The sequence below is a fragment of the Calonectris borealis genome, chromosome 9 (genome assembly GCF_964195595.1).
Source record: "Calonectris borealis chromosome 9, bCalBor7.hap1.2, whole genome shotgun sequence".
NCBI lineage: Eukaryota > Metazoa > Chordata > Aves > Procellariiformes > Procellariidae > Calonectris > Calonectris borealis.
In genome coordinates this window covers 19691002-19717860 of record NC_134320.1, presented here as the reverse complement: position 1 = coordinate 19717860, position 26859 = coordinate 19691002, and positions in this window count along the sequence as shown.

The following is a 26859-nucleotide window of genomic DNA, read 5'->3' as shown; positions in this document are numbered from 1 at the left end:
ATGCCAGGGCTCCTTTGGAGCAGCATTGCCAGACATCTGTTAGCTGCTGCTACCTCTAATCGATTCTCTGCTTGCCACACAGTGGGCCCCAGGAGCAGCTCGCACTATCTCAAGTGACATTAGTTAACTGCTCTTTTTTCCTCTCTCCGTGGCTGTCTCCGTGGCCACTGTCACCTTTGCGTGGGTTTGCTGTGGCACCAGGGTTCCTCCTTCCCCAGCAGGATGGAGCCAGGGGACAGGACCTGGGGCAGGGAGGACAATGCGAGAAGCCTTTCCCCCTCCTCTTGTTCCAGTGTATAGTCCAGGCCGCTCGGCTGTTTTTCTGACACATTTCTCTTTGCTCCCTGCAAAGGCTCATTTTCTCAGGCTGATTTCAGAAGCAGTGGGAGATGCCGATGTGAAGCCAGCGTTGTAAAAGCACACTGAAACCTAGCTTAGACTTGGAGCCTGGCCTAGCCAGATCAGCAATAAAATTTTCAAAAGGAAAGAGGAAAAAAGCTATTTCCCATCACAGGAGCAGTGGGGTGTTTTCCATGGGAACAATGATGTTCTGGTTAAGTTCTAAGAACTTTTCTAATTATTAGGCCAAACCAATGTGAAAGCTGATGTCAGCAGGAAGAGCTGATGGGAGGAATTATAATTGTGTCTGGGGCCATATGAAAGCATTATACCATGTCTTGCTCCAGACTTTGCATGAGTCATTTTCCTCCTGGTCAGGATTTTGTATTGAAGTGCAGACTGGCAGTTGTCTGGATCTTTCCTTGTGCCAAAACTGCTGTGAAGTTGGTTTTGTTTGTTTTTTTTCCAGTGCCACTGTGAGAAGTACCATCAATAGAATTTCTTTGCTGTGGAGGGAGCATCAAGCAAGGCATCACACTGCGTGGGGCAGTAATTGCAACACTTGCTGCTGATTTATTGTCAGCAAGTTCTCTTGTGGAAAGAGTGCTTCCTCAGTTCCATCCATAAAACTCCATTGGTTTCAGGAGGAATTATGGCTGCTTGCCACTTCTGAGTATCTGCCTCTGAGTGCTTAGGTCTTTAATTGTATGTAGATTTTCTGTAGAAGCCTATTTGCTGCAGAGACCTACCTTTAGACACCAAACTGCAGGACTCTTCCCCAATTATACTGTACTTTCCACCTGTAAAGCTGAGATAACAATTTTGCCCATCCCTTCATTAGAAGGCATTTTTAAAAGCAGATCCACCAAGTGATCTACCTCTTTCCTCCCCTTTCAGCTCATCCCAGCTCCTCGTGGCATCACTGAAGAAGTACCCACTGTTTTCAGATAGAGCTGGATTGGACTCCAGGATACTCTGAAGAGACAGAGTCACCAATTTATTGATGTTGTCAACAAGTGAAAGGGGTTACAAGACTGTGTAAATCTAAATTTTGTAGGAAGCAACAAAGCAAGCGGTCATGTCATAGAAAATGGGCAAAGCCTGCAAGTGATCCGACAGTTGTGTCAAGCACTTCCCGCTACAGTCTTCAAATCGGAGAGAAAAACCCATCAGCTGCCTTGTGATCCGTGTCATTCGTGTCCATATGATGAGTTAAGCCACCATAGTAGCATCAGCCCCACTCATTCACAGCTGTATGATACTTGCTGAATCCTCGTGCAGTCTTTCCAGTGCATAATCTGGAAGGCTTTGTTATATGTCAAGCCTGCTTAAATGTTCATGCACTTAAAATATTCAAAATCTTCTGTCACACCCACAAAGCACTGGCAGAGCTCCCCTTCCTCAAAGCTCTTCTAGGCTGCTCTGGGAGAGGGCTCGACTTTTTAGCCAGTGTGGGTGTTAAGCCGGTGCTCTGAAGAGTCTGTGCTCGGTGCTGGTATGAGGTCTCTATTCACACTTGAGCACAAATTTTCCCAGACTCAGACATGTGGATACCCAGAACTTTCCAGTTTATGCATGCAGGAATATGTACTTGCACAAAATGCACCAGCTTTGCACAGGATTTTAAAGCACAATTGCTTTTTGCTTAGTAGCACAAAAATATACAAATCTACAAAAAAGAAAAAAAAAAAACCACTAACGAAATACCTATATTTCCTGCCTCTGTTTCTTTACCACCATGGGCATTACTCAGAGTCCTGTAAGTTGATCAGTTTTTCTTTGCAGTTCATCTTAGGACTTTTGAACCCTGCAGTCTTTTTCAGCTCTGCCTTTTGGCTGGTACCTCAGCTAAACCAGAACACGCATGCTGAAAAAGCATTTCCTTCTTCTGCCCCATCTTCTGCTCCAAAACTTGTGTATTTTACTGCACGTGTGTTTCTGTATCCCAAAGACTGATATATCTTGATTTATGTATTTGTTTTTGATAATTTTCTCTGCTGCAAACCGCAGTCCTCTGCACAAGAGCTGGAAGAAGTGACTTTTCCTGCTCCATCTTATCTTCTTCTGACAGTAACTCCTGAAACAGATAAGCCTCCTTCCGTTAGTCCTTCGCTGTTTTCTGATGCAAATTCATAAAACTGGAATTAAAATTCATCCTGCTGCAGTATGTGGTGGTTTCCCTCTCGACAGTTTTCTGAGTGAGAGCAGCAAGTGTGAAGGTGTTGAAAAGCAGCCTGCAGTGCTCCATGTCAGCTGTAGCTCTCCAGCAGGAAACACTGCTGTAGCGAGATCAAAAACTGATATTAGCATGGTGTCTGGGGCAATGCTGCCTATCCTTTTTATTCTGTTAGAGGACATGCTATTTTCTTGCTTCATTGCTTCATCTGTAGCACACTGGCAGTGGTGACTGTCATTATTATTATTAAGGGATAGTCTATCATGCTTTTCAGTGGAAAATTGGATTCTTGACAAAATCATTTTGCTTAAAGTTTTGGTTTTGGTGGGAAAATTTCACTTTTTTAATTAAAAATCATTCAAAGAATATATTTTTTGCCTGAAACTTTCAGAAAGTGTTTCTTTAGTGCAATGTTGTTAATTTTATGGGACATAGGGACAGATGTGTTTATATTTTCTGTCTTGTTTTTATGGCTCACTACTATAGCACTGACTCTTGTGGTTCTTCAGAATACCGTTCAAGCGCCAAAGAATGAACAGAGGGCCAGTATCTATTTCACAGTTTTATCAGGATAAATCCATGCTAGCGCCACTGAAAGCCAGGCAGTTTCTTTGTATATATGTCAGTCTATCCACGGGGCTTCTTGACTGGTTGAGCACTGGGGGCAGAGCTCCCTAGTGGAGACATGGCTTATATTGGCAGAATAATAGTCATCTTTTGCCAATATACTTCAAACTAGTTTCCCATACTGCATAAACTATGTCTGGAAGAAAACTAGTTTCTGCTGACTTTGCTTTTGTCAGGACAAGAAAAATATCCAGCCTCTGACCGAGACAGTCCTATGACCAGAGACGTTATGTGCAGGCAAGGGCTCAGATGCAGTACCTGGTCCTCACTGCCACCTGGCTAGCCCTGCAAAGGATTTTTTGCTCTTGTTGCTCCCTTGTAGTAAAACCAAATAACACCGCTCCCCACCTCCTCGATACTTGGGTCAAAATTATAAAGGTGCAGGCAGATTTGGTAGGTAAAGCAAGTGCCCCCATTAGTCTGTGATTTTCATGTGAATGGCTAGGTTCATCACCGTGACCTGCCAGCAGAATAACGGTCTGTCTTCTTGATGATAAGCCACAAAACCCTGGAGGCGCTCCTGGCACCTTCTGAAGTGCAATCTAAGGTGCATGTCAGCACTGATTAAATGGAAGCTTTATAGAAGGTGGTTTGGGCCTTGATTATTTCAGAAGCACCAATAGTCAGGGAACTGGATCACTTGAGCTGTCAGCTGGGTGATTTAGTACAACTTCTATAGGGAATAATGAAGGTTGTGATAAACTGCAGTGTAAGAAGCCGGTAAATAACTTTTATGGTAGAACTGTATTTGGAAACACTGAATAATGGCAACTAGTGTCACAGATCTTATGGAAGGGTGCTTTCCAGAGTTATATATTTAAATGGACATAGCAGGTCTAAGCCACTCTCTGGGAACTCAGTTGAAATCGATAGAATGACTTCAGGGTTGATTTAAGAAAAGAAAACGCCATCAGTAATGTTACATTTTTATTGATAACGTGAAACAATTACCTCCTTTGGAGAGGAGGAGTAAATGTGTTTATGTTAATGCTGATTTATTACTTTATTACTTCTATAACACAAAACAAGGCTTCCAAATCCTAGCATCCACTTGTTTTTTTATCTTGGCCTATTTATCAGTTCTTTTTATCATGAAGCCCACACAAATGAGGAGAGACATTTATTGTGTTCTTTTTGTTTCACAATGCATAATTCAAATCTGGAAATACGGTTTTCCGGAAGAAATACACATCTCTTTTTAACACTTTTCTCTAATTTTATTTTCTATAGGTTATTTTAAGAACTGGTCACATTTGGGTCTTTATTTTTATTGTTTTTAAATTCAGAAAACTCTCTAAATTAACGTCCAGTGGAAAATTAAATCTTATGTTCTAGTTGTAGACAGAATTAGATTAATAGATTCTTACTAAAAATTATACATGAGATTCCTTTTATGCTTTCATGAGCCAAATTTCTTTGCTACTCTACAAAATTTTCAGAGTAAATAACTGAAGTCAGTCTGCAATACTATTTGCTTTTGGAGTGCTATACCATGGATGCTGTACACTGGATAGGTTCTTGCATTGACTGTAATTGGAATTTGATTTGATGACACTCGAAGTGTCCGTACACATGGAGATAACTTCTCAAAAATCTTTCTGCAACAAGTTTTCTCTGCTTCCCTGCGCTTTGGGCCCTTAGGGAGCTTAGGAAGCTGACATTTTACTCTGTTGGGGCCGGTGCAGACTGGGGTGCATGACTGTGACATGCTGATGGATGATGGAGGACCAGGTGTGTGCTGAACCATCAGACCTGATCCTGTTCCAGTTACAGCTGGTGCCCAAGTTTGCTCTGACTTCGGAGAGCGGGCTCCTGGGCTGTGCTGCAGGCAGTAGGAGCTCTGGATGTTTGAGGAAGGAATAAGTGGCCGTGACCACTACCTGATCTCTGTGGCATTCATTTTGCCCATCAGCTATGTAAATCCTCTGCAGGCCTTGTTTTTCTGAGTCCTTGTTATTTACTTACCGCCAGTGAAAGGTCTTGGTCTGGCTGCCTCACATACTGACATCCAGCCCACTATGCACCTCTCAGATGCTTTGGTGTATACCATGATGATGCCTAGAGATTTATACGGTGCTGGGCCCTTGCATTTTCTGATGAGTTTTTGTCTCCCTTTGCAGTGTCTGTGGCCAGGCAGAACACAGTGGGATGTGCTCCCATGTAAGAGGTATTGGAGAATCTGGGGACTCCAAGAGCATAATAACACAAGTACAATTTAGGACAGGTCAGACAGAAGCTTTATTAACTATGATCATAGTGAGAGAACATTTGGACAGCATCTCCCTCTCTGCTCCCCTGTTCTCTGCCAAGTGATTGCAGAGACCCAGCCTATATACTGTTTCCGAAAAAAAACAGGTGAAGAAAACAATCATTTCAATGCAAACAAAGCTGGATATCCATCTCTGGGAGGGATGGACTCCTTAAATAGCTTGCTAACTGCCACAATTCTAAGAAGGAATCAAACAGTAAATGATGTGACCATATGGAGAGATGGTCCTTGGTGGAGCCTATAGGAGTGATACACCCAGTATTATCTTAGCTCAGAAGTGGGGAGTTGGGAACAATCACAGGCTTTTAGTCAAAGGGAATGTTCTTTTAGTTAGGATAAACTTCTTAGCCAGACCTCTCAATTCTTAAATATTAATAATTTTTCCACCACAGAGGTAATGTGGGGTGAGCATCGTTTTTCTTAGGTTGCAATGAATCTGCAATAAGTGTTGAAACTCCTTCAGTGTACCCCCTGCAAAGAAGAGATTTTAAGATCAGAATTATTAGAAAAGTGTCAGAAAACATGAATAGCAGCAGGGAGCTGTTATGGCTTATAAAGTGGCATAAGGAGAATCTGAGGGATGCCAGGAGGGTGGAAAATCAGTTAGTGCAATGCTTGCTCTCTGCCTTTTGAATTTCTGGAAGACAGCTGAAATTTGGGAACATTATGGTCAGCTTTGTGACCCCTCACTACAGCTCTGTGGTTTTGACTTACAAGTCCTAGGCAGCTTCTGACTGACTAGAGTCAGTTGCTATAAACTACAGTCAGTAACTATAAAAATGTTCTTCTCTGCAAATAGACAGTATCACTAGATGATATGCTAGGTGAACTTTTGTTTAGGACCAATCAGGGATTCTTTGACCAGCTTTTTTCTTTTGCTATTTTTCCCTTCAGAAAAATCCTAATTTATCAAAATTGAAATAATTCATAAACCAGGATCCTTTTCCACTATTCTTCTCATTCAGCCAAAGCATGGAACTGCTTTTTCAGAATGTGCATGACAGGATGTTTTGACATTTTTAACCTGAAATCTTCATATTTTTATTTAAATTGAAGTTACTTTCTACTTCGAAGTTTTAAGAAAATGGAGATCAGAAAATTTAAATGAAAAAAATTAAAATAGAAACAAAATGTTTAAAAATAATGACAACAAAACATCCTGAGTGACCTAACCTGAACGTTTTGTTCAGCTTTCAGTTTGCAAAATTTCCAAGTTTTCCGTACTTGACTGCACCACAGATGCAGAACATTGATGAAGCAGGATTCTTTGGTTGGCACAGAGGTTCCTCCTGCCCTGCAACAAGCATGTAAAATTGTGACATAGCAAAGTCAGCCCTGAGGAAAAGGACTTAGACCGGGATCCAGGATGTATTCTGACATTTCCAACAGTTTTGTGAAGTAGCAAATTTTTCCTCTCTCTCTATTCCTGCCTCCTTTGAACTACTGGAAATCATTTCTTTGGATGAAATTAGCAAAAGGCTTTCCATAACTGCCTGAATGGATTCAGGTAGTAGCACATATAATGTATATAAGAATATAAGAGAACAAGAGCAGATTAGAAAATTGGCAATTGCAGTCCTATCATTCTTCATCCATTCATTTAGTTTAGTTGTTCCTTTCTAGAAACTGGCTGTTTCTAGTCTCCTCTGCCTTGTCTTTCAATAATGCTGCTGCTGTGTGTGGAGCCAGCCCCATGACTTTCTGAGACCCCTTCTCACCACTAAGCCAGGGCACTGCCCCTCGCTGGGCGAGGCGGCAGGTTTTGCTTCTGCCTACGTACAGAGCTGCAAAGTGGATGTACAATGTCCTGGCAAAAAGAAATGCTGCTCAAACCAGTGTGGGTATACCCCACAAAATCTGTACACAGGTAAAGTAATGCATTTATCCACTGCTCTGGGTTATGCTGTCATTCTGTATCAAGACAAATTCGTGTACTCGGAAGCAATCAGAAGTAATTACTCTTTAAGAAACAATAGGCGTCACTCTGTGGCTTCTATCTGACAGCTAAAGAACTTGGCTTCCTGTGAAAAACCCATACAGCTTAATCTTCTTGTGTCAGATCATATTTCCTTGTCTTCTCTTGGTAAATGTTTACATTGCTGCAGTAAAAGGGGCACTGCATGATCTTGGCTAACAGGGGACTGTGTGTTTAGAGATAGTAATGGGATCCAGCATCTTTCAGCTATCACTCTCAAGATGAATGCAAAGAAGGTTTGCAGGTACAGAATAGCACCTCTGCAGGGCTTGAGTGGTCCCATTCTCAGGAATAGATCCTGGTTCCACGAAGTCAATTCCTACTGTTACATGAGCTGATGCTGCGGCACAACAATGATAGGAAATGAAATTATAGGAAGTGAGCACGGAGACCTGGCTGTTCTTTTGCTCTTCAGGTAAGACGCTCAATGACATTCTAACTGATTCATTTTAGGAGTGTAAATATACGCGCTGAACCCTGCTTTTGCCACCCCTACTGCTGCATTTTCATTCCCATCACCCATTTGTCATTTTTAGGTGTTTCCTTAAAGATTGAACCCTTCCTAAAGGCTCCAGTGGCATCTTTGAAATCTTACAGAAATCTGAAGTCAGTGTGTGTGTCAGTCAGTGACTGTGTTTTACATTCTCCAGGAGGAACCACAGGATCCTTCTCAGTGAAGATGAAGCTAAAGAGTGGCAGACCGAGAGCCTGGTGAGCTCCATACTTGCAGTGATTATAAAGTGTGCCTCTTTCCTAGGTAGTAAAGTAGAGAGAGTCTAAATTTCACATCCTGGCAAATGCTGTCATCACTGATGCTGCCCTCAGAGGGTTGTTTCAACCTTTTGTAATTTATCTTTGCAGTAGCTTGTGGGAAAAGAAGACTGAGTAACTATAAAGTGATCTTGTGGTTAACTCAGTTAGGCAGTGCATAGGAAATCTGGATTCAGTTCCTGGCTTTGTTTTGGATGTTCTGTGCAACTGAATACACAGTCTCCATTCACCTCAGTTCTCCTTCCATCAGATATAACTAAGAACATTTCCATACCATCAGAAGGTGATTTTGAGGATATATTCACTGGTGAGAGATTGAAATATTCCATGTTATTCGGTGCTTGGATGTAAAATAGAGACAGGTCTGTTAAATACTATTCTTTAATTGGCTTTTGCTCTATCTGTGAGAGTTAACAGTGAAACAAGACTTTTAGGGAGGGACAGTCTCTTTCATCAAACCAAACTTTAGTTGACCTTCATTAGTCTTTAAAAAGATACTACAACTCTCAGTAAACTTTGTCGTGCTTGATTTCTTCATCAGGAGGGTGGTGTAGCACTGGAACAGGTCACCCAAAGTGGCTGTGAAATCTCTGTCTTTGGATATTTTTAACATGCTATCAGGCCAAGTCATGGTTGACCCGATCTGGTGTTGGCAGTAGTCCTGCTTTGAATGGGAGGTTGGGCTGGGGATCTCCAGAGGTCCCCTCCAACCAGCATTTCTGTGATTCTATGATTCTAATTAGCTTTGTCCTACATGGAAGTACCAAAGTTATTTTAGGAAATATCTGTGTCTTTGTGCAGCGGAAGCAAACAAGGTAAGTGTTTATTATCCTTTTTTACTAGTGTTAAGTAAGTATTCTAACAAGGGCAAACTCTTGAATAGCCATGCTTTCTGGCTCTCTCAAAGCAAGATTAAGGATAGATATTAGATTAGAGTAGATGTATTATCCACTTTTCAAATGAATTTTTATATTATATCCATTGGTTATGTGCATTGCATAATAATTTATTTGATAACACCATACTTATATCACTTCTGTATAATAATACTAAGACAAAAAATTGTCAAGCATTAATTTTACAAACGTTGCAAAATGCAGCTTAAGTATGTCAGTGTCTTATGAGGATACTTGAGGCTGAAACATCTTCTTCACCTACAGACTTTTCAAACTAACACATATATGCTCTACAGAGTTAACAGCTGTTACTATTCCACTAATGGGAAATTTTTTCTCTTTCTTATGTTAAAAGATAAATCATTATTCACTTCTTTCTGTCTTATGTTCAAGGTCCAAATAGTCCTATCTCTGTAATAGAAACCAGCAGAACTTAATTAGTTCTCTCAAGACTCAGAGTGATTTGTGTGTACGCTCCTCTAGCTATTAATGCTAAAAGCTTCCACATAAAGAACAAGAACTGTAGTGTAGTAATAACATGGGGTTCTCATTTTATGTTTTTATGTTTACTACTTGTTACTATTTCACTGATATGAACTGATATAAAAAGAGTGTGCATGCATATTTACAAGGATGCACAATGTAAGGAATTCTGCATGGTTCTATTAATGGGCTTTTAAATCCTGGTTTTGTCTGTGGAGGAAAATTGTTGCATTTGCATCCATCATTTTGTCCTGATGCATATATGAAAAAGGTATGAATGACACGTGCCAGGAATTGGGGAAATGAAAGATACAGAAATTCAAGGCACTGAGAGGATGTTTGTTTGTCTTGGCATATTCCTCCCATCATCTTACAGCTGCTATCTTACACCCATATTAAATGCCTAAATTCACCATTCTTGCAGTTTTTGTCCTGAAAAAAAAAATGTAGTAAGTGCAGTAAACAATAATTATTTTCCTTTGATGTTCATCTGATAATTTAAATGTTCCTTTTAAGCACAAAGGTCTGGCTTGTTACTCTGCACATGTGTATGCTGGGAGAAAGTGGAAGAAACCTCCCCATCCCCGGCTGTCCCTGCTGGGTACTGACCAGGTGGCTTCAGTCTTCCCTCTGAGTTGTGGCCTCCACAGGGTGGGAGAGAAGAGGAGCAGTGACAGCACCATTTTGGCTGATACTTTGGGAGCTCCAGAGCTGACTGTGTAAGCTCATAGCAGGAGCTCCAGCACCACGGCTCCCAAGTGGAACTGGAGTTGATATGTTTCATCTGTACTTCGGGCTGGTAATGCACTGCCCGTGGGACCCCGCCACCTCTTTTCTCTCGGCTACTAGAACACATGAAATGCAGGGAAAGGTGCATGCTCTGCTGTCCTGTGAAGTATCTAAGGAGAATGTTTTTCCTGGGTATGTAGATTCCCCAGGAGGGAGACACAACCGTGAGAAAGGTCTGTTACAGGGCTGACCCGAGATTCAGCCAGGTGCAAGGGCACACGTGGGTAGTGCCACAAGTCAGGAAGAGGACATGCCATTGCTGAACTGTGAGACACAGTAGTCTCCATCTCATACAGCCAACTATTGTGGGACTGAGGAGGACAGTATTTGCCTAAAAGGCAGAAGACCAAGCAGATGGTACCAAATCATAATAGGCTCTGTTCTTTTACCACGGATTTTTTTTCTTTTTAAAGGTGAATTTAATAGACTGATCCCAGTTTCAAGAGTAAATAGCAGTGGAGGATGCCGTGCCTGCCAGAGCTGCCTGGACTGGCTCTGGAATGACATCTGAACACAGAAACCCACGTTAATCTTTCTGTTCTGTAGGAGTCCTTGCACTGTGCTTTTTGCCATTATATCCAAAGAGTGTGGATTCAGCAACGTAGCTAACAGCTGTCTTGTGTCATTCGCTGTCTTGGTCTCTGCCTGGGCAGGCAGTAGTGCAGCTTGTTTCAGCAGGGAATGCCTGTCTAAATGTGTACTCTGCTCTGGGTTTATGTTGGAAAAGGAAAGATCAAAGCATGTGCTTGGAGTTAAAAATGGAGGCTGTATGATTAGGGACCTCATCTCATTCCCAGTCGCATGTGTATGTACATGTACTTACATGTACGTACCCCTGCCCCTCATCATCGCTGGAACCTGGGGCAGGAGACAGTTCTCTGAAAATCAAGCTGTTCCTTTAGATGGCCATAAGAGGTCAGGGCTGCCTTTGAAGGGAAGTGGACTTAACCTTATCTGTGACTAATTAGTTGTCTGCAATGAGGAGAGACCCAAGATCAGGTGATGATAGTGGCTCTGTTGAGTCAGAACAAAGCTCTGTCCAGCCTGGTGCCCTGTCTGACAGAGTGCGCTACTGGAAGCATAAGAAAAGAGCATAAAAGGGGGCACGCAGACAAGAGTCCTTTTTCTGTTATGCCTTTCCAGTTTCTGGCGCTCTGTATGGAGGCACTTCTGAGCTCCAGGCTGTATCTGAACTGCTGTATGTAGTGGCTGTTGGTGGATTCCCATGAATTTATCTAATTTTTTTGAACCCACTTATTCCTTTGGACTCTACATCAGTGACCTCCACATTCAACCACCATTGTATAAAAAGTGTTTCCTTTTTGTTATGAGGAGCAAAATGTAATTATTCCCTGTTTGCTTTCTCCATCCCACTCCATGCTAAATACCTCAATCACATCCAAGTTCAGCTGTCTGTTTGATAAGCGAATGAGTCTTTGTCTATGAAGTCTCTTCAGTTATAGAAGCCATTTGGTACCTCTGGTGTTCTCGCGGCCTCTCTTCACTCTACTATACATTTTTGAGATGGTGTGACCAAAATTGCATGCAGTGCTCAAGACATGAGCACACCAGGGATTGACAAAATTGCAGAATGATGTTTTCCGTTTTGTTGTCTCTTCCTTTCCCATTTGTCCTTAGCATTGTGTGAGAGTTAACAAGCAGCTCTATTGTTAGAAGAGCCTACAGGGAGAGCCTTGCAGGCTCCTCCTGGAGGAAGGATGCGGATAACAGGACACGATTTATCTGTTTAATTTATGTTGGACTGTTTGATTTTGCAAAATTAACTTCCTCCCTGAAGAAAGATGTCAGATGAAATTTTCAGTTGAAAGGTGCAAGGGGAGAGTGAGAGATTAGTGTTCATAGCAGTGCAAAGCTGTGTACTTTGATCCTTCTTCATGCTTGCTGCTCTGCTCCACAGTGTATCTTGCCTACAGGACAAAGTTTGGGGGCAGGACTGGGGAGACTGCCTTATCCAGAAACTGCCAACCAGATTGTTTCCCTTGGATCAGGCCCTATCTCAGCAGTTATGTCCTTGGCTTTTCACATGCAAAAGAAGCACTTTATTAAAAGAAACAAGATACTTCCCAGAGTCTGACAGCTTGCATTTTGAACTATCACCCCTAACAAGGGACCTTAAAACTGACCCCAAGACGTTAATTTAACCATTACAATTCCATTAGTCTAATTTGTCATGAAACATCTTTAACTAATTACCTACATTTGTAAGTTAGTCCACATGTCATGAGATAAGAAGTCAAGCATAGTCATAGGTCACTGCTCTGGGCTGCCATCACATAAGACAGACCCTAGATGAAAGGGAATTCAGAGCTGATAGGAGGAATCTGAATGACAGCTACTCAGTCAGTACAAGGCAGCTGTGGCTGTAATGTAAAAATTGGACCATTGTTTTAGAAGTGGTGTTTTGGAAAAGATGGGGCATGCCCTCATTAGCAGAATAAGGTCTAGGCAGACTGAGCATGCATTCCTCGTAAGCATTTGTCTTGAAGGTGGTGATTTGATAAATACAGGTCCCCACTAAAACCATTTGCTAAATTTGGCAGACAATAGTATCAAACATTTATGACTGAATTTAGAAATGTCCCTTTTCAAAGAGACCTGATTATGTCCTGAGTATTACTTTAAAAAGCTCATTTGGGAACTGCTGTTGGTTTCCTCAAATGACAAATGTTGAAACAGAGGGAAAGACCAATTAGGAGTCTGATTAAAGGTTGCTCAAGCCTTTCACCAAGTAGCATGTTTGGATTCAGCTGCCTATTGTTGGAAATCTGCCCATGAATTTATAGTGGGAGCTGCAACATGCTGTGTGCCACAAACACCTCTCTCTCTTAGATTTAGGCAACTGTAAACTTCCCTTCATTTCTCTTGTTCCAGTGCCTGTGACATTCCCCTAGAGACTAGATGAGGAGAAGGATATGGGATGTGATTAAAGCAGGATGAAGCATTCAGAAAATTCCCTCATTCTTTTTTCTGTTTCCTTCTTCCCTGAGAGAGGAGGTGCAGAGGGAGGCGGCCGAGAGCGATTTCCCCCCATCAATACACAGAGTGTCATCATCACACTTTTGGGTGCTGAGTGTGAGGGGTAATTAAATCCCTGCCTCCCCCCCAGCCCTTTGTCCCTTAGCTGATCCTTACAGACAGCAAACACAATTGAATTCTTCACTTCCATCACTCATTTGATCAATACAAAGGGCCAGCGATGACACAGCTATCCTGGTCAGGCCAGCCCTACCTTTGTACTTCCTAAGTACGGGCTCTGTGCAAGCCATAAATCACAGCTACTCTAAATTATAGAGGCTACCAACACATCAGAGGGCTGGAGCGGGAGCTCCCTGTGATCACAGCAGGGAGGGGAGGATAAGGAAGGCCCTGACCAAGCTGTCTTTTCTGTACTCAGGAGCTGTGTTCAGACAGCAAGGAAGAGAGCGGGCCTGGGAGTCTCTGTGATCCTCTTGCAGGCATAAGCCTGCCGCAGTGGCTCAGCAGTATTCTGCTGTTACCTGCTGTCCTCAGAAAAAATTGAAATCCTCTTTCTACAGGCCATAAGGCAGTCACTGAGATTGGGGGAAAACTTCCCTTGGTGGTGTATTAGTGCAGACTTTATACCTACAGATACCCTGTGGGGAGAGAGGACTCATTGATTTGTATCTTCCCCTTATCATCAGCCAGCACTGGGAGTGCTCTGTCCTCTGTGAAGAGGAGCAATGGCATTGCCAGGCTGCCCCCAACGCCTGCCACACAGCAGCAACAGCCCTGCACTATCGCACGGCTTGGTCGTGTGAACACCATGGCACTTCTTTCTTTCCTATGTGGAAGTTCACCGTTATTTTCTATCAATATTCCTCCAAATCTTTAAAGATAAATGAATCTTCAGGTCTTCAAATCTTTAGCCTGTCTGCGACGGGCATAAGGTATCTACCAGCCTGTAATGAAAAATCACAGGCAATCCATCCTTTCGATCTCTTGCTTTTATCCTAAGCTGATAAGGGAGGCCCTCCTGTGCTTGTCAGCTTTGCATTCTTGGTATGTGCAGCATAGCTGAGTATTGCAGATTAAAGGTGAAGAGTTGAACAGGGAAAAAAAGCAGGAGCGAAGCAGCTGTTTAATGAGATAGAGGGGCTTTCCTCTTGAAAACTGCTTATCCATATCCTGTCTGTTGGTAATTGCACAGAGTATTTTCTTTATGGAGCATGTTAGCACTGTTTTCCCTGTTTAATATATTTTACCCTTTTGCAGGATCATCTTTTCACCTTGGTAGCATTAAATCATTCTTTACGAAATTGTAAATGACCCACAACACATTTTTTCAAGCTGCTTAGTTCTGCCCTGTGCATCTTTTATCTTAGAGTTACTACAAAGTTCAAGCATGCTCAAGAGTCAAAGCTTAGATGGTCTCAATCTGTACCTGAGTTTGAGCCCTTTTCAAACCTAAGTTTGAAAACTCCTTTCCACCTAAGCCTGTCTCAAGCTGTAACAGAACCTCTAAAGTTACAAATCCGATATTGTTGAACTGATTTACAGTGGTAGGATGTGCTATGCTGACAGTTAGAACAAACCTTGAAAAGGTGAAGGTCACTTGAAGCTTGGCAGCTGCTTTAGCTTAGTCATGTGACTGGCTGTCTTTCTTTCTGCTGGAGTTATTTTCATTTTTGCAAACTCTTCCCTATGCCTTGCTCTGTTTTTCAGGTAGATCCTTCATCTCCTGGTGCCCCTAAGAGTCTTAGGTGGGACAGCTTCACCACTGGGGCCCGTGGCTCCATTGGTGGAGTCATTTGCTGGGATTCACCTCCAGAAAGCGACCTAAGAATCCATCATTACAAAATCTGCATAAGCTTATGGGGGTCAGAGCAGCTAAGAAAGATCACTGGAAAATGGCTAATGTATGTATTCTGCCACTATACATACCACTGTCTTTGTTGGTCTCTGGAGAGGTGCTGGGAGAGTACAAGAGTTGCTGACGGAGAAAAGCAAGAGAAGAGAAAGGATGCATCTGTCAGGAAGAGATGCTGTCATGGCTCTGGCTTGGTATGATAAAGAGCACGTGCTGCTCAGAGATCTGGTTGTGGACAGGCCATATTCCCCTGATCTCTCTCCCACTTGCTCCTGGAGGTCCTTCTTCTGTGACTGATGTGAACAAGCCTGGTTCTTTATATCACCTCCATGCGATTGGATCTACTGGACTGCAGATTAGGTTAGAAACAGGAACATTTCAAGATTGGGAAAAGTGATCTGGGATTTTTCTAATGGCAAAAGTTCCTGATCTCATTTGTATAGGTAATGTCAATATTTATATATGTATAAATGATAACAGGAGGGTGCAGAAATGGTGGGATCCTGGGTTGGGATAGGAGGGGTTTGCTGTGAGATGGGGGCTTCTGAAATGGCAGAGGCTTGAGGTCATAGTCTGGAGAAGATGGAAGCCCTGAAGAGTGTTGTCAGTCTGGAGCAGGAAAGGATATTGGGTTTGAGAATGTGGGAAGAAGAGAGAGAATCTGCCTCACAATGGATTGAAGGATTTTATTTTGGAGACTTGAAGGATTGAAGGAACTTATTTCACATGACTATTCCTCCCTCATCCCATGCACATGACTGCATGCAACAGTCATTTTTGCTGATGGAAATGTGGTAGCTCTATTTTCTGCCCCACCTTCATCTCGTTGTCTTCTTACTTGTCCATACAGTATCATATACCCTATGGCATCATATAATTAAAATAGATGATTATGCAGATGCAAATGGATCCCTAAGGAAATCTAGCACATGGACATAACACCAAAGGCAAGTTTTAACTGATTAAGCAGCTATAAAGAAGTTTCTTCTTTTTAAAATTAAAAATATTTTAACTTTTTTTTCTTCTTTTTTAATGCTAACAGCTTAACATTTTCCTCTCCAGGTAAAATCTGAAATGGAAGAGAGGGAGCTCAGGCTTGACAGGGAGTACCTTATGGAAGTGCAGACTGTAGCTTTCTGGGTTTAGAAACCTCTGAAGAGCACAAAATCTTTCCTCCCATCTGCAACACCCCTCCTCTTGCCTGCAGAGTGCAAATCCTATATGCATTTGGCTTCCAGATCTGTGACTCCCACCCTCCTTTTTATAAGCTGTGAATTTTCTCCCTTTCAAAGCACAGATTTCCTCCCCCTTCCCTGCCCCCAGGAAAGTTTTTGCCCTGCAAGTGCCCTGGGCTTTTAAATAATGTGGGAACTCCCTGTTTTATTCTGTGTCTGCACTGCTACCTCCAGTTCATGATTTCTGTTCCTCTGTGGCCTCTGCTAATGCGTAGTGTGGCCTGAATGGGGTGGTTTTCTCTGCAGTTCCAGTGAAACGTGGCTGTATGTTACAGGCACAGATAAGGTTGTTGGAGGGATTCTAGCCTTCTTGCTAGCACTGTTTCTTGTTATGTAGCAGAGAAGAGGTACCACTTTTTCCCCTTTACATCATCAGTCTTGATTTTATTATTATTACCAGCAAGTGATGCCAATACTGTTTATGTTTCCTTGTCCCAAGGCTTGATGGTTCCATTCAATGCCCATGTTAACCCCTTTCCATTCTCAGTAGCACCTTTATGATGGTGTTGCCTTTCCAAACCATAGTCGATCTTGCAAGTCTTCACACTAGCTAATCCAACCTCTTCTGGCTTCTTTCCCAAACATGTAGAGTTCTAAGGGGAACACTCAGCAAAGATATTTTACCTTGATATCAGTGGATCCAGAATTTCTTCTTTTCTTATCTACAGGACTGCTCATTCCTCTCCATTGCTATCAGCAATGAGGGCCAGATACTACTTACAGAATATAATCATCATTTTAAAGGGAAATAAGAAAGAAAATAAGGAATCTAAACCAAAGCTATCTACATTTTCTGTCTGAAGGTATAAACCAGGTGGAGTTGCCCTAACGTGTGTGCTGCTGATTAAAAGATAGCATGTTATATAAAGAGAAATACATAGTCTTCTCTAAGAGTGATCTTGCAGTGAAACAGGAGATATCACATGTGTGGAGGGACCAAGGATTAGCTGGTGCCTGAAGCAGAGACTGTGTGGACCGCTTCTCTGACAGCATTCCTCCGAGCAGCATCAAGAACTCTGGCAGACCATAGCAGAACTTTTGTACTTCATTATGTGCTGAAAAGCAACTGGTTTCTACTCATTAGACACTAATCAAGGTCACCCCTTCATTGCTGAGTGCTCTGCATTCACTACACTGTTGGCAGGAGGGCTTGCTCTGCTCCTGTGTGTTCAGGAAAAAAAAAAAAAACCAAAACAAAATAAAATAAAAGGAGAAGAAATCCTTTGGCTAACCATCTGTTGGAGCACAGACTGTGGACACAGTGCAGATACAAACGCCTGGATGCATTTTGCAGGTGTGCCCTGTGACCCATCTTTCCATGGAGGAATTCACTGGGAAAATAGATTTTACTAGACTGTTCCTGCAACTGCAGTTAATCGCGCCTTTTCTACATTACTGCTACAGGATTAACACAAACATAGCTCCTATTTTCAGGCTTATCAAAGGCAGCAGCACATCTCTCTAATCTCCTATTTCCCTGCTCTCTTTAAAGCGTTTAAATGAATGGAGCACTGATGAGCAGGGATATGGTGCCAGCAGGGATGGTGTCATTTAATGCCTCGCTATTTATGCTATTTAATGCCTGTGTGGCTTTATGTGTCCTGGGTGACTTGCTAACCATCTGGCACCCTCCACCCTTTCATAGGACAGACGGAGGTGTAGACAGCATCTTCATTTGTCTCCAGTCCAGAGAGTGACCAGCAGCAATAAAACAGCATAGTTCTGATGTGTCTGTTCCTACGTAGTCTGCACCTGCTGTCACTGAAGGATGAAGCTTGGAGGCCATGGTTTGGTGACCCTTGATACCAGGCAGTCTGGATCTCAATGAGCTATGGGCACATACCTATATTTCTATTGAACTGGTTGGCACATGCAACCTGGATTTTTCTTCCAGCTGTAAAAAGCATAACGATATCTGATCTGCCCTAGCACCTGTTTGTACACAGTTAACTTATGAAAAGGTTTCAGACAAGCTGGAGTCAGCAGAATTGTGTATATCACATCAGCTCCTTGTCCTAAGAGTCCTACAGCTGGATTTACTGTATCATTGAATCACAGCCTGAATTTTTAGCTTTATTGCTTTCACGAATCACGAATACTTGGGTTGTGTCCTCCAATCTACTAGGAAGTGGGCTGAGATCCACCCTACTGCTTTCACACCACTGTCAGCTGGCATTAACTTTCAGTCATTTTCTCCTTTGAGGCCAGGTTGAAATCAGTGACCTAGAAGTAAAATACTCTGTATTTTGTTAGCAAGCAGTCCCTGGAGTTGTGCAGTCTAAATTGGGATGTTTTCTCAGCACGCTCTTTTGTGTATCTTCCTGTGGCAATTGTACTGTAATTACCGACAATCTTCTTTTTGGTAGCAAAATTTATTAATCGCTTTCCACTTTCTCCTCTGTATTTCTGCTCAGATCACAGTGAAATAAGGACTTTCTTTAGTTTGTGGAAAGGTCATGATATCTGTCGTGGTTTAACCCCAGTTGGCAACCAAGCACCACACAGCTGCTCGCTCACCCTCCCCCCTCCCTGGTGGGATGGAGGAGAGAATCTGAAGAGCAAAAGTAAGAAAACTCGTGGGTTGAGATAAGAACAGTTTAATAATTGAAATAAATAAATTAATTAATTTAATAATAATAATAATAATAATAATAATAATAATATGTAATTAAAAGGAAAACAACAAGAGAGAGAGAGAGAGGAACAAAACCCAGGAAAAACAAGTGATGCAACTGCTCACCACCCGCCAACCGACGCCCAGCCAGTCCCCAAGACCTGGCTCGGGGCCCCAGCCAACTCCCCCCAGTTAATATGCTGAGCGTGATGTCATATGGTATGGAATATCCCTTTGGCCAGTTTGGATCAGCTGTCTTGGCTGTGCCCCCTCCCAGCTTCTTGTGCATCTCCAGCCTTCTCAGTCAGTAGAGCATGGGAAGCTGGAAAGTCCTTGATTTAGTGTAAGCCCTACTTAACACACTGATGTTTTAGTTGTTGCTATCAACATTATTCTCATACTAAATCCAAAACACAGCACAATACCAGCTACTAGGAAGAAAATTAACTCTATCCCAGCTGAAACCAGGACAATATCCTACTGTAAAGCATTAGTTTTCTATGATGACATTCTCAGAGATTATATTATGGATTCACTGATATTTCTGCAAGGAGGGCAACTGGGATCTGTGTTTGACGCTTACTGCACTGTCTGTTAGCAATACAGCTGTGGGATCTGACCCTGAAAACGCTCATGCCTGTGAGAGTATTTGCAGAAGTAAGGACTAGTCATGTGTAGAAGCATTTTCACAATCAGCCTTCATGTTTATGGGATCACTTGTGGACAGTGCTGATAGTCTGCTGGGAGGTGCTCACTGCTCTTTTCAGTGCTATTGCTGAAGGTTCATTTTATTCAGCATTTTACAGAAGTGCCCAGCCCATGTTGTAACTTTAATGCAGACTGTTAATTTGAATAAGCTATATCTCCATGTTTTTTTTTGTATCCAGATTCAAGGTCAGATCCAGTTGGCCACTCTGTGGCGGTATCTAATGAATTGCCAGCATCCCAGAAAGTGAGATTAGAAGCAGCACCACCTTATTACCATGACGGTCAATTGCAAGTGGAAGTGCAGTGGAAGAAAGGGCAAGGTAATGTAACATGTGAGTGGAATAGCACTCAATCCGTGTATTACGAAATTGTCGTTCTGTGCCTCTGTTCAGCATAAATGGACTAATCTTCTGTTTGAAAATGAGGAGAGCTTGACTGTTAAAGAATAGGTCATTTGGCTTCTGGCAGCAGCAGAAGATGCTGTAATATTAGCTGTAAGAACTTGTGCATTCTTGGTAAGGAGATAAAAATGATTAAATTGCACTGCTTGCTTCTCTATCTTCTAAAGTAATTGATATTTGGACCCGGATTCATCTAAGCATTTGCATAATTCCTCAGGCCATTCCTATTCAGCCATGCATTTCAGCTTGTGCTTAAACTTAATCAAGTGCTGAAGTTCTGTTCAATGCATGGGGCTTCAGCCTTGCTGAACAAGGTCTTGGCCATTAGCTTAAAATGTTTCAGTAGCTTCTGAGATTGCTACGCTGTAGCAAAAAGAAGTTTGCTGTATTTGTTGTATTATGGGCTGAATATTCTTTAATGACTCCGAAAGTTTAAGGGTGAAGATCTTGAGGCCCTGGAGAGGATCATTTTCAATAGAGTCCTCTGTTGGAAATCCAAGAGCCAGAGAACTGGGGTCATGTCTCCCAAGAGTTTCACAGACTCTGCAAAACTGGCAGTCACACTGACTGCCTCCCTTCCGCTGGGTTCTTCCTCAAAAGGAAAGAGCAGAGCCAAGGGGAAGGTTTTGTTGGGCTCTTTGGGACATGGAGCTCTTCAGGCCAAATTCTGTTCTGAATTATATTATACTTCATTATTCCACAGTAACTTCTTAACTTTGGTAGGGTTGTGCCAGGTGGTAGCCATTGTTGACGCGAACTGTAGTTTAAAAAAAATCTTTGAAAAATTGCAATATTACTGTATGTATTTCTGTCCAAACTTGGGAGTGAGTGATGGAGAAGAACCTTGATATGCTGATTTTTTTGTTTTGTGGGGATGGAAAGTTCAAAACACATTGCCTGGCATTATCAAGCTATTATGTGTCACTTCAGTTTAGCATCAAAACATGTCAGCCAATACAGTTCCACTGCTTCATGAAGACATGTGTGGGAACTGGAAATTTTTTAATTGGGGTTGACCCCAATCTAAAATGAAATGTTTGGTTACGGCTTTTTAAAGAAAATACAATAAAACAATTGACTTTTTTTTCCTTTGGAAAAAATAATTTTCAAGCATTTGGTAGAAAACACTCTACAGAATAGATTTATGGCCTGAAGTCTTGTTCACAGTGAAACTGGTGGGAATTTTGCTGTTAACTTTCATGTAGCCAGAATTTCACTGAGGTTTCCTTTGCAGCAGGAGGGATTGTGTGGCTCTTTATCTGGAGATATTAATGTAACTTCAAAGCCTCTTGGCCCACTTTAGAAATAAAAAGTATTCTTATATATCTCACCGATTCATTGGAGGCCTTGCTCCATTGAAAGTAATGTGGTTTTTGTCTCTATCCCAGAGAGCCACAATGAGCTTAATCTATATTTGTTAAAATGGAGACCAGTAACATGTTCTTCGAACACACCAGTAGCAGAAGAAAGGGCAAATGTCCAGGTTAGTGCTGTACTTCGCTGGGCTGTCTTCAGATCATTGCTTTAAAATGTTTGTTCTGTGAAGGGGAAACGTTGGAGGTTCCAGATGTAGGTGTTTACAGTGGGATCATACTTCTGTTTTGATCTAGGGCTGTGCATCATACTGTCTCTGTTTGCCTGGTCCCAGCACATGAGATGATTCACCTGCTGCAGAATTTTTCTGTCTGTATAGCAGGTTTTATTAGCCCCCAGAGAGGCCTATTTGGAAGCTGTTTTTCCATCCCAAATTGGAGTCCTAGTATTAACAATCTTTTATGAGCAAGGAGTAGTTCATTCCATTGCTGGGAGTCCTTTGTTACCTCTTCTTTATCTGGGACAAGGTGTCAACAATAGGGACAGAGGGAAAAGAAAGGACTGGAAGAATCAGAGGAGGGGGAAAATAAATGTTTCTAAAGGAAAAGGAGTATTCAGTGAGCAATTTTCATGAGATACACACATTTGGAAATTTGCTAAAATGTGTTTGCAATGTTTTTTATAACCAACATTAAATGAAAGCACAGTTAGTTCTGGACTTAACCTACCCATTTGTCCTTGGATTTAGGGCTAGCTCAGAGCAATTTTCCAGTTTTGCGCTTCAAGCCCATCTCTACCTGCTTTACTGGCAGGTTCCACTGCACTGAGGCCAGTACTGGTAGACACAAAAAGAACAGGACCTTGCATGGAAGAAGTGGTTCCTAGGAGGGGCCTGAGAGCAGAGTTTCAAAAGCACCATGTTCCCAAAGAAGGGCCAAGTTTTTCAGAAGGGCTGAACAACAAGCACTCCTACTGTGACAGATGGCTGTTTCAAAAGATCTTCCCATTAAAGCTGGCTGGAAATTGTCTATTCTCTTGTTTTTGACAGGAACTTGGGTTTTCTGTTAAAAATAATAATAGTGCAGAATGGGCAGATTTCCTTTCGGCATTCTATTTTTATGTGAGAGTTTTAATTGTTTTGGTCAGGGAAACTCTCACTCCCGTAATACATTCATTTACAACTCACTGTGCTGGAGAGATGCTTCCGAAAGTCTGATCACCTGTTCTGGTCCCTCCATGGCATGAAGCTTTTCTGAAGCTCTAGCTGAACACAAGCGTGCTGTGTGTGACGTGGTGGACAGGGCACTCGAGTGCACTGCTTCCATTCAGGTTTTTTTGGATAAGTTTCCATTTAGGTTTTCTAGAGTGGGCTAAGCTTTGAGATACTTGATTTGGAATCCTGAGCACATGATCTTCAGTGGGTGAATCCCTTCACTTATGGCTGTTCACATTTAGGATTGGCAGTGCTCAGCCCTCTGAAAGTCAAGCTGTGTTTATATGTAGCCGGGCACTCAGAAAGTAGGATCTTGGAACCTGAGGCTGTTTATCAAAATGTGTGCTTTAACATTTCCGTGGTTTAACTTACCCATCCATAAACTGGAGGTAATTCTTCATCCTCAGCAAAGGACTTATAAAAAATTCAGTGTTTATGCATGCAACTTTGGAGAAGCAGAAATACAAAAAAAACTTTCTCTTCCATCTGAATGTCTCAGAGCTCTTTTAAACCGTTAATTAATTGAGCAATCATAATGATGCGCCTGTGGGGATGAAGGGGGAGGAATAATTTACAGGTGGGAGAAATGAGGCATGAATGACTTCCTACCTTACCTGTGCCATGCTGTTAGTCTGTGTCAGATCCAGACAGATGCCTTCTGTCCTGTCTCCTTTTGCATCTGTGATGGGTGTCTGGGAGCATCAGCTTCCTCCCCCCTTCCTCCTCTTCTTTTGTGGGGGACCCATTTCCTCAACAGCAGGCTGCTGTTTCATGGAAGTACAAGGAGTCCGTGTGGCCCATCTCTTTGAGGGAGCAGGCTTGGAAGCTGAGAGATTTGTTTCAACTCCCAAGTGCCACCCATGAACAGGACACAGCCAGAGAGCCATCTCCACTGCAAGGGAGAAAGGGAGTTGAGAAATAAAACTTCTGGGTGCTCTCAGGACAACTGCACATTCTGCCCTGCCTTATGCACCGCTAGATTATGGTGTGCTGTCCTCTGCGCACCTCCTACAGCAATTCAGTTTATATCTTTGCTGCACTGAGCAGAGTGGCTCAGGAATATCTGACCTGGCTCTGAAATACCAGCTCACTTCTGAGGAGTAACACGGCTCCTCTTTGTCACCCTCTCTTTCCTGTCTGAGCCCCTGTATCTGAGGTCAGTAGACTTCTGTGCAGAAAACACAAGCAGAATAAATGAGCAGAAGGTTAATTCAAATTGTTTAAAATTTGTGGGATGGGCAGGGTAAAAATACTGCTTAGGAAAAGGTCCAACACACAATTTCATTTACAGTTTGGATGGGAATCCTGTTTAAATTTAGTTCTTAAACACAGCTGTGAAACTCATGAAGATGTCACATTGGTTACTCACCCAGCAACCTTTATAGCCTCCTGGGAAAGTAATAAAAACACCAATAGTGAGCAGTAATTCTAACAGGCTGCTTTGCTTCATTCTTCTGGCTGCTCCTTGTTGAGCTCCTGCAACTCAAAACATGAAGTTTTTCTTCTAGCCAACCTGGTTCTGACTGCTTCTCCCTATCAGTTATTAATATCTGAAAAGGAAAAGAAAAATAGTGACATAATTTGCTGGTCCCTGGAACACTAGTTTTCTTATTTAACTGACAGGTCTTATGGTTACCTTTAGCCGTAGCTTTTTAAGTAGTTTTTAGCTGGATAGCAGTGATAAGCCCTCCAGGAAAAAGCAGTGGTAAGTGGTGGCTCATGATAAATATTTTGTACTATCTATAGTCGTGTTTTCTATTCTTTTTCACTTTATGTATCTTGTAAAAAATTTCTGGTAAAGCTGCTACCTCCTATGTGGTGAATTTAAGCCTATTGATTTCTAGCTTTCCTAATTGCATTTTACAGACCCCCTACTGCATCTGGGACCAGAGCTTGAAAAGCCCTGTTTAGTGAAATGGATTGTCTTCCACAGGTCATCGACACCCTATATTCTGCCTTATCTAAATTACGCAGTCTCCGGTATTCTCTGATCTAATCCCAAAAGTAAAGGGTGTGTGTTACGTGCAGATATAATGCTTACACATGAATTTCCTATTGAGCAGTTACTGGAAAAGGAGATGAAAGCAGGTACAGCTTGACCTCGCAGTTCAGTGCACAGGCTGCCAGGGATGCAGTGCCTGCTAACAGCTGGCTTTTCTGCACCTCGGCAGGTGATGGAGTTCCCGCTAGTTCAGGAGCCCACTGCCAATGGTTAGCACATGCTGTTGTGAGAAATCTCATCAGTCAAAAGTGTCTCATAAATAATTTAGAGGAAAGCAATTAGCACACACAGCTGTAGCTGTTTGCAAAGTCACAGTTATACCTGCCAGGGCAATCTGGAAATGGAAATTTCAAAAACATTTTTTGAAGTAGCCAGAAGGGTCTAGCTTGGAGCTAGGGTTGGTGGGTAGTTGTTGATGAGTAAGGCATAATTGCACTTTCATGTCTTTTTATGTGTAATGAAATCCAGGAGAGAGTTTTAGTATTTTTTGCATATTGGGAAAGGGATCAAAGGGATGCATAGTTTGAAAAACTCCAGCAGTCAAGGCCTTATCCTTCCAGAGGCTCTGCAACTCATTCAGCTTCAGAGTGAAGGGGACAAGTTTTAACAGAGACTTGGACTTGCATCAGCTAGTTATAGCTTGCCTATATGTACAGACTGCCCAGGAAGGATAGGCAGGAGGAAAAGGAAGAAGATATTGCTTGAAATACCTCATCTGAGTATACTTGCCTTGACAGATTGATGGGAGTAAATTGTTCGAAAACTTCTGAGTAATGATAAAAGGGAGACGAACCTGCTCTTTAAGAATCTCAAGCAACTACAGGGAAGGTGTCACAACAAAGGTTTGTTTGTACAAGTGAGTCCTGGAAAGAGGATATCCATATTAAACCTAGAGATGGCACCACACTGGGGAGGGCACATGTAAATATATTTTAGGATAGGGTTAGAAATCTCCTACCTTGATCCTACCTTGGGAGAAGGGAATGGACCAGATAACATTGCAAGATCCTCTCCAGCTCTTCTGATGGCTGTGCATTCAGTCATGATATCTCTGCTAGCTGAGTGACCAGAACATGTTCATCTTTACAGGATCCCCCTCTGGCTAGGGAATTATTATTCCAGTTTTACCAACTGGGAATTAAATCGCAATATGTTGCCAAATGAGGCTGTCCCACTCCTAAATGCTGAGATTCCTTCCTCTTCCTAAGGCTAAGTTTGACACTGTATTGTGAAAAATGCATTCAAATGTGTTTTGTTCATATTATGAATGCTACAAAACAGTTCAACCTATGCTTAAAGACCAGCTGAATTACAAAATATTGGAGTTATAATTTCTAGCGGTGGCATTATTTTACTCTGTGGTTCTCCTGTGCAAAAACATATCACAATTCCCACTGTTGTCTGCACCATTTGACCTGTTTTCCTAAATCAGAGTGCCATCACCTGGCCAAGAAAGTGGCACAAAAGCCCAAAGAACTGCCTGGCACTTTCTAGTGGCCAAGGCCTCCATCCAAGGAAACTTTCACTGGTGAGGCTTAGACAGCAACCAAAAGCAGCAGCTAGTCATTGACTAAGAACTGGATGAAAATCCCTGCAGTCAATCAATAGGTGCCCCTGCTGGCCTGCCTCCCAGAGACAAGAAAGACCTCCTGTAAGTGATATTAATTGCAGTCTGTCTAGAAATCCCTGACAATAGATTTTGTTTGACTGCAGCATATTTCTAATATATTTCTCTAATATATTATTGAGCATGTTATGGCTGTGCACCTTTTTGGACTGCACAATGATTAGCCATAAGTGTATTTTGCTAAGACGCTCAACTCAAGTCTTTCATTTGCTTATTTCTTTCATTTATTTATACTTACTAAGTTTTAGTAGAATCTGGGAATCTGAAGAATGTTCTCTAGAACTGCAGATGAATAATTGCTCAACAGCCAGAACTTTAGTAACTTTAAAAATCTTTATTGAGCAGATATTCAGTCTTCAAGTCACTGGGGTGAATCTGGAGTAGTTTGGGTTTTGTCTTCTTATTAGTTAATCCAACTTTATTCCAATTTAATGTGTTAGCTAGCTGTGATCAGTGCTTGGCTCTTCTTAAGCCAATCTTGACCAAATAACACGTTATAAGATTCTAGATAGCATTATCTTGTGAATCACAAGTAAGTGTTCAAGAAATGTAAGTTAAAATAATTATCTAA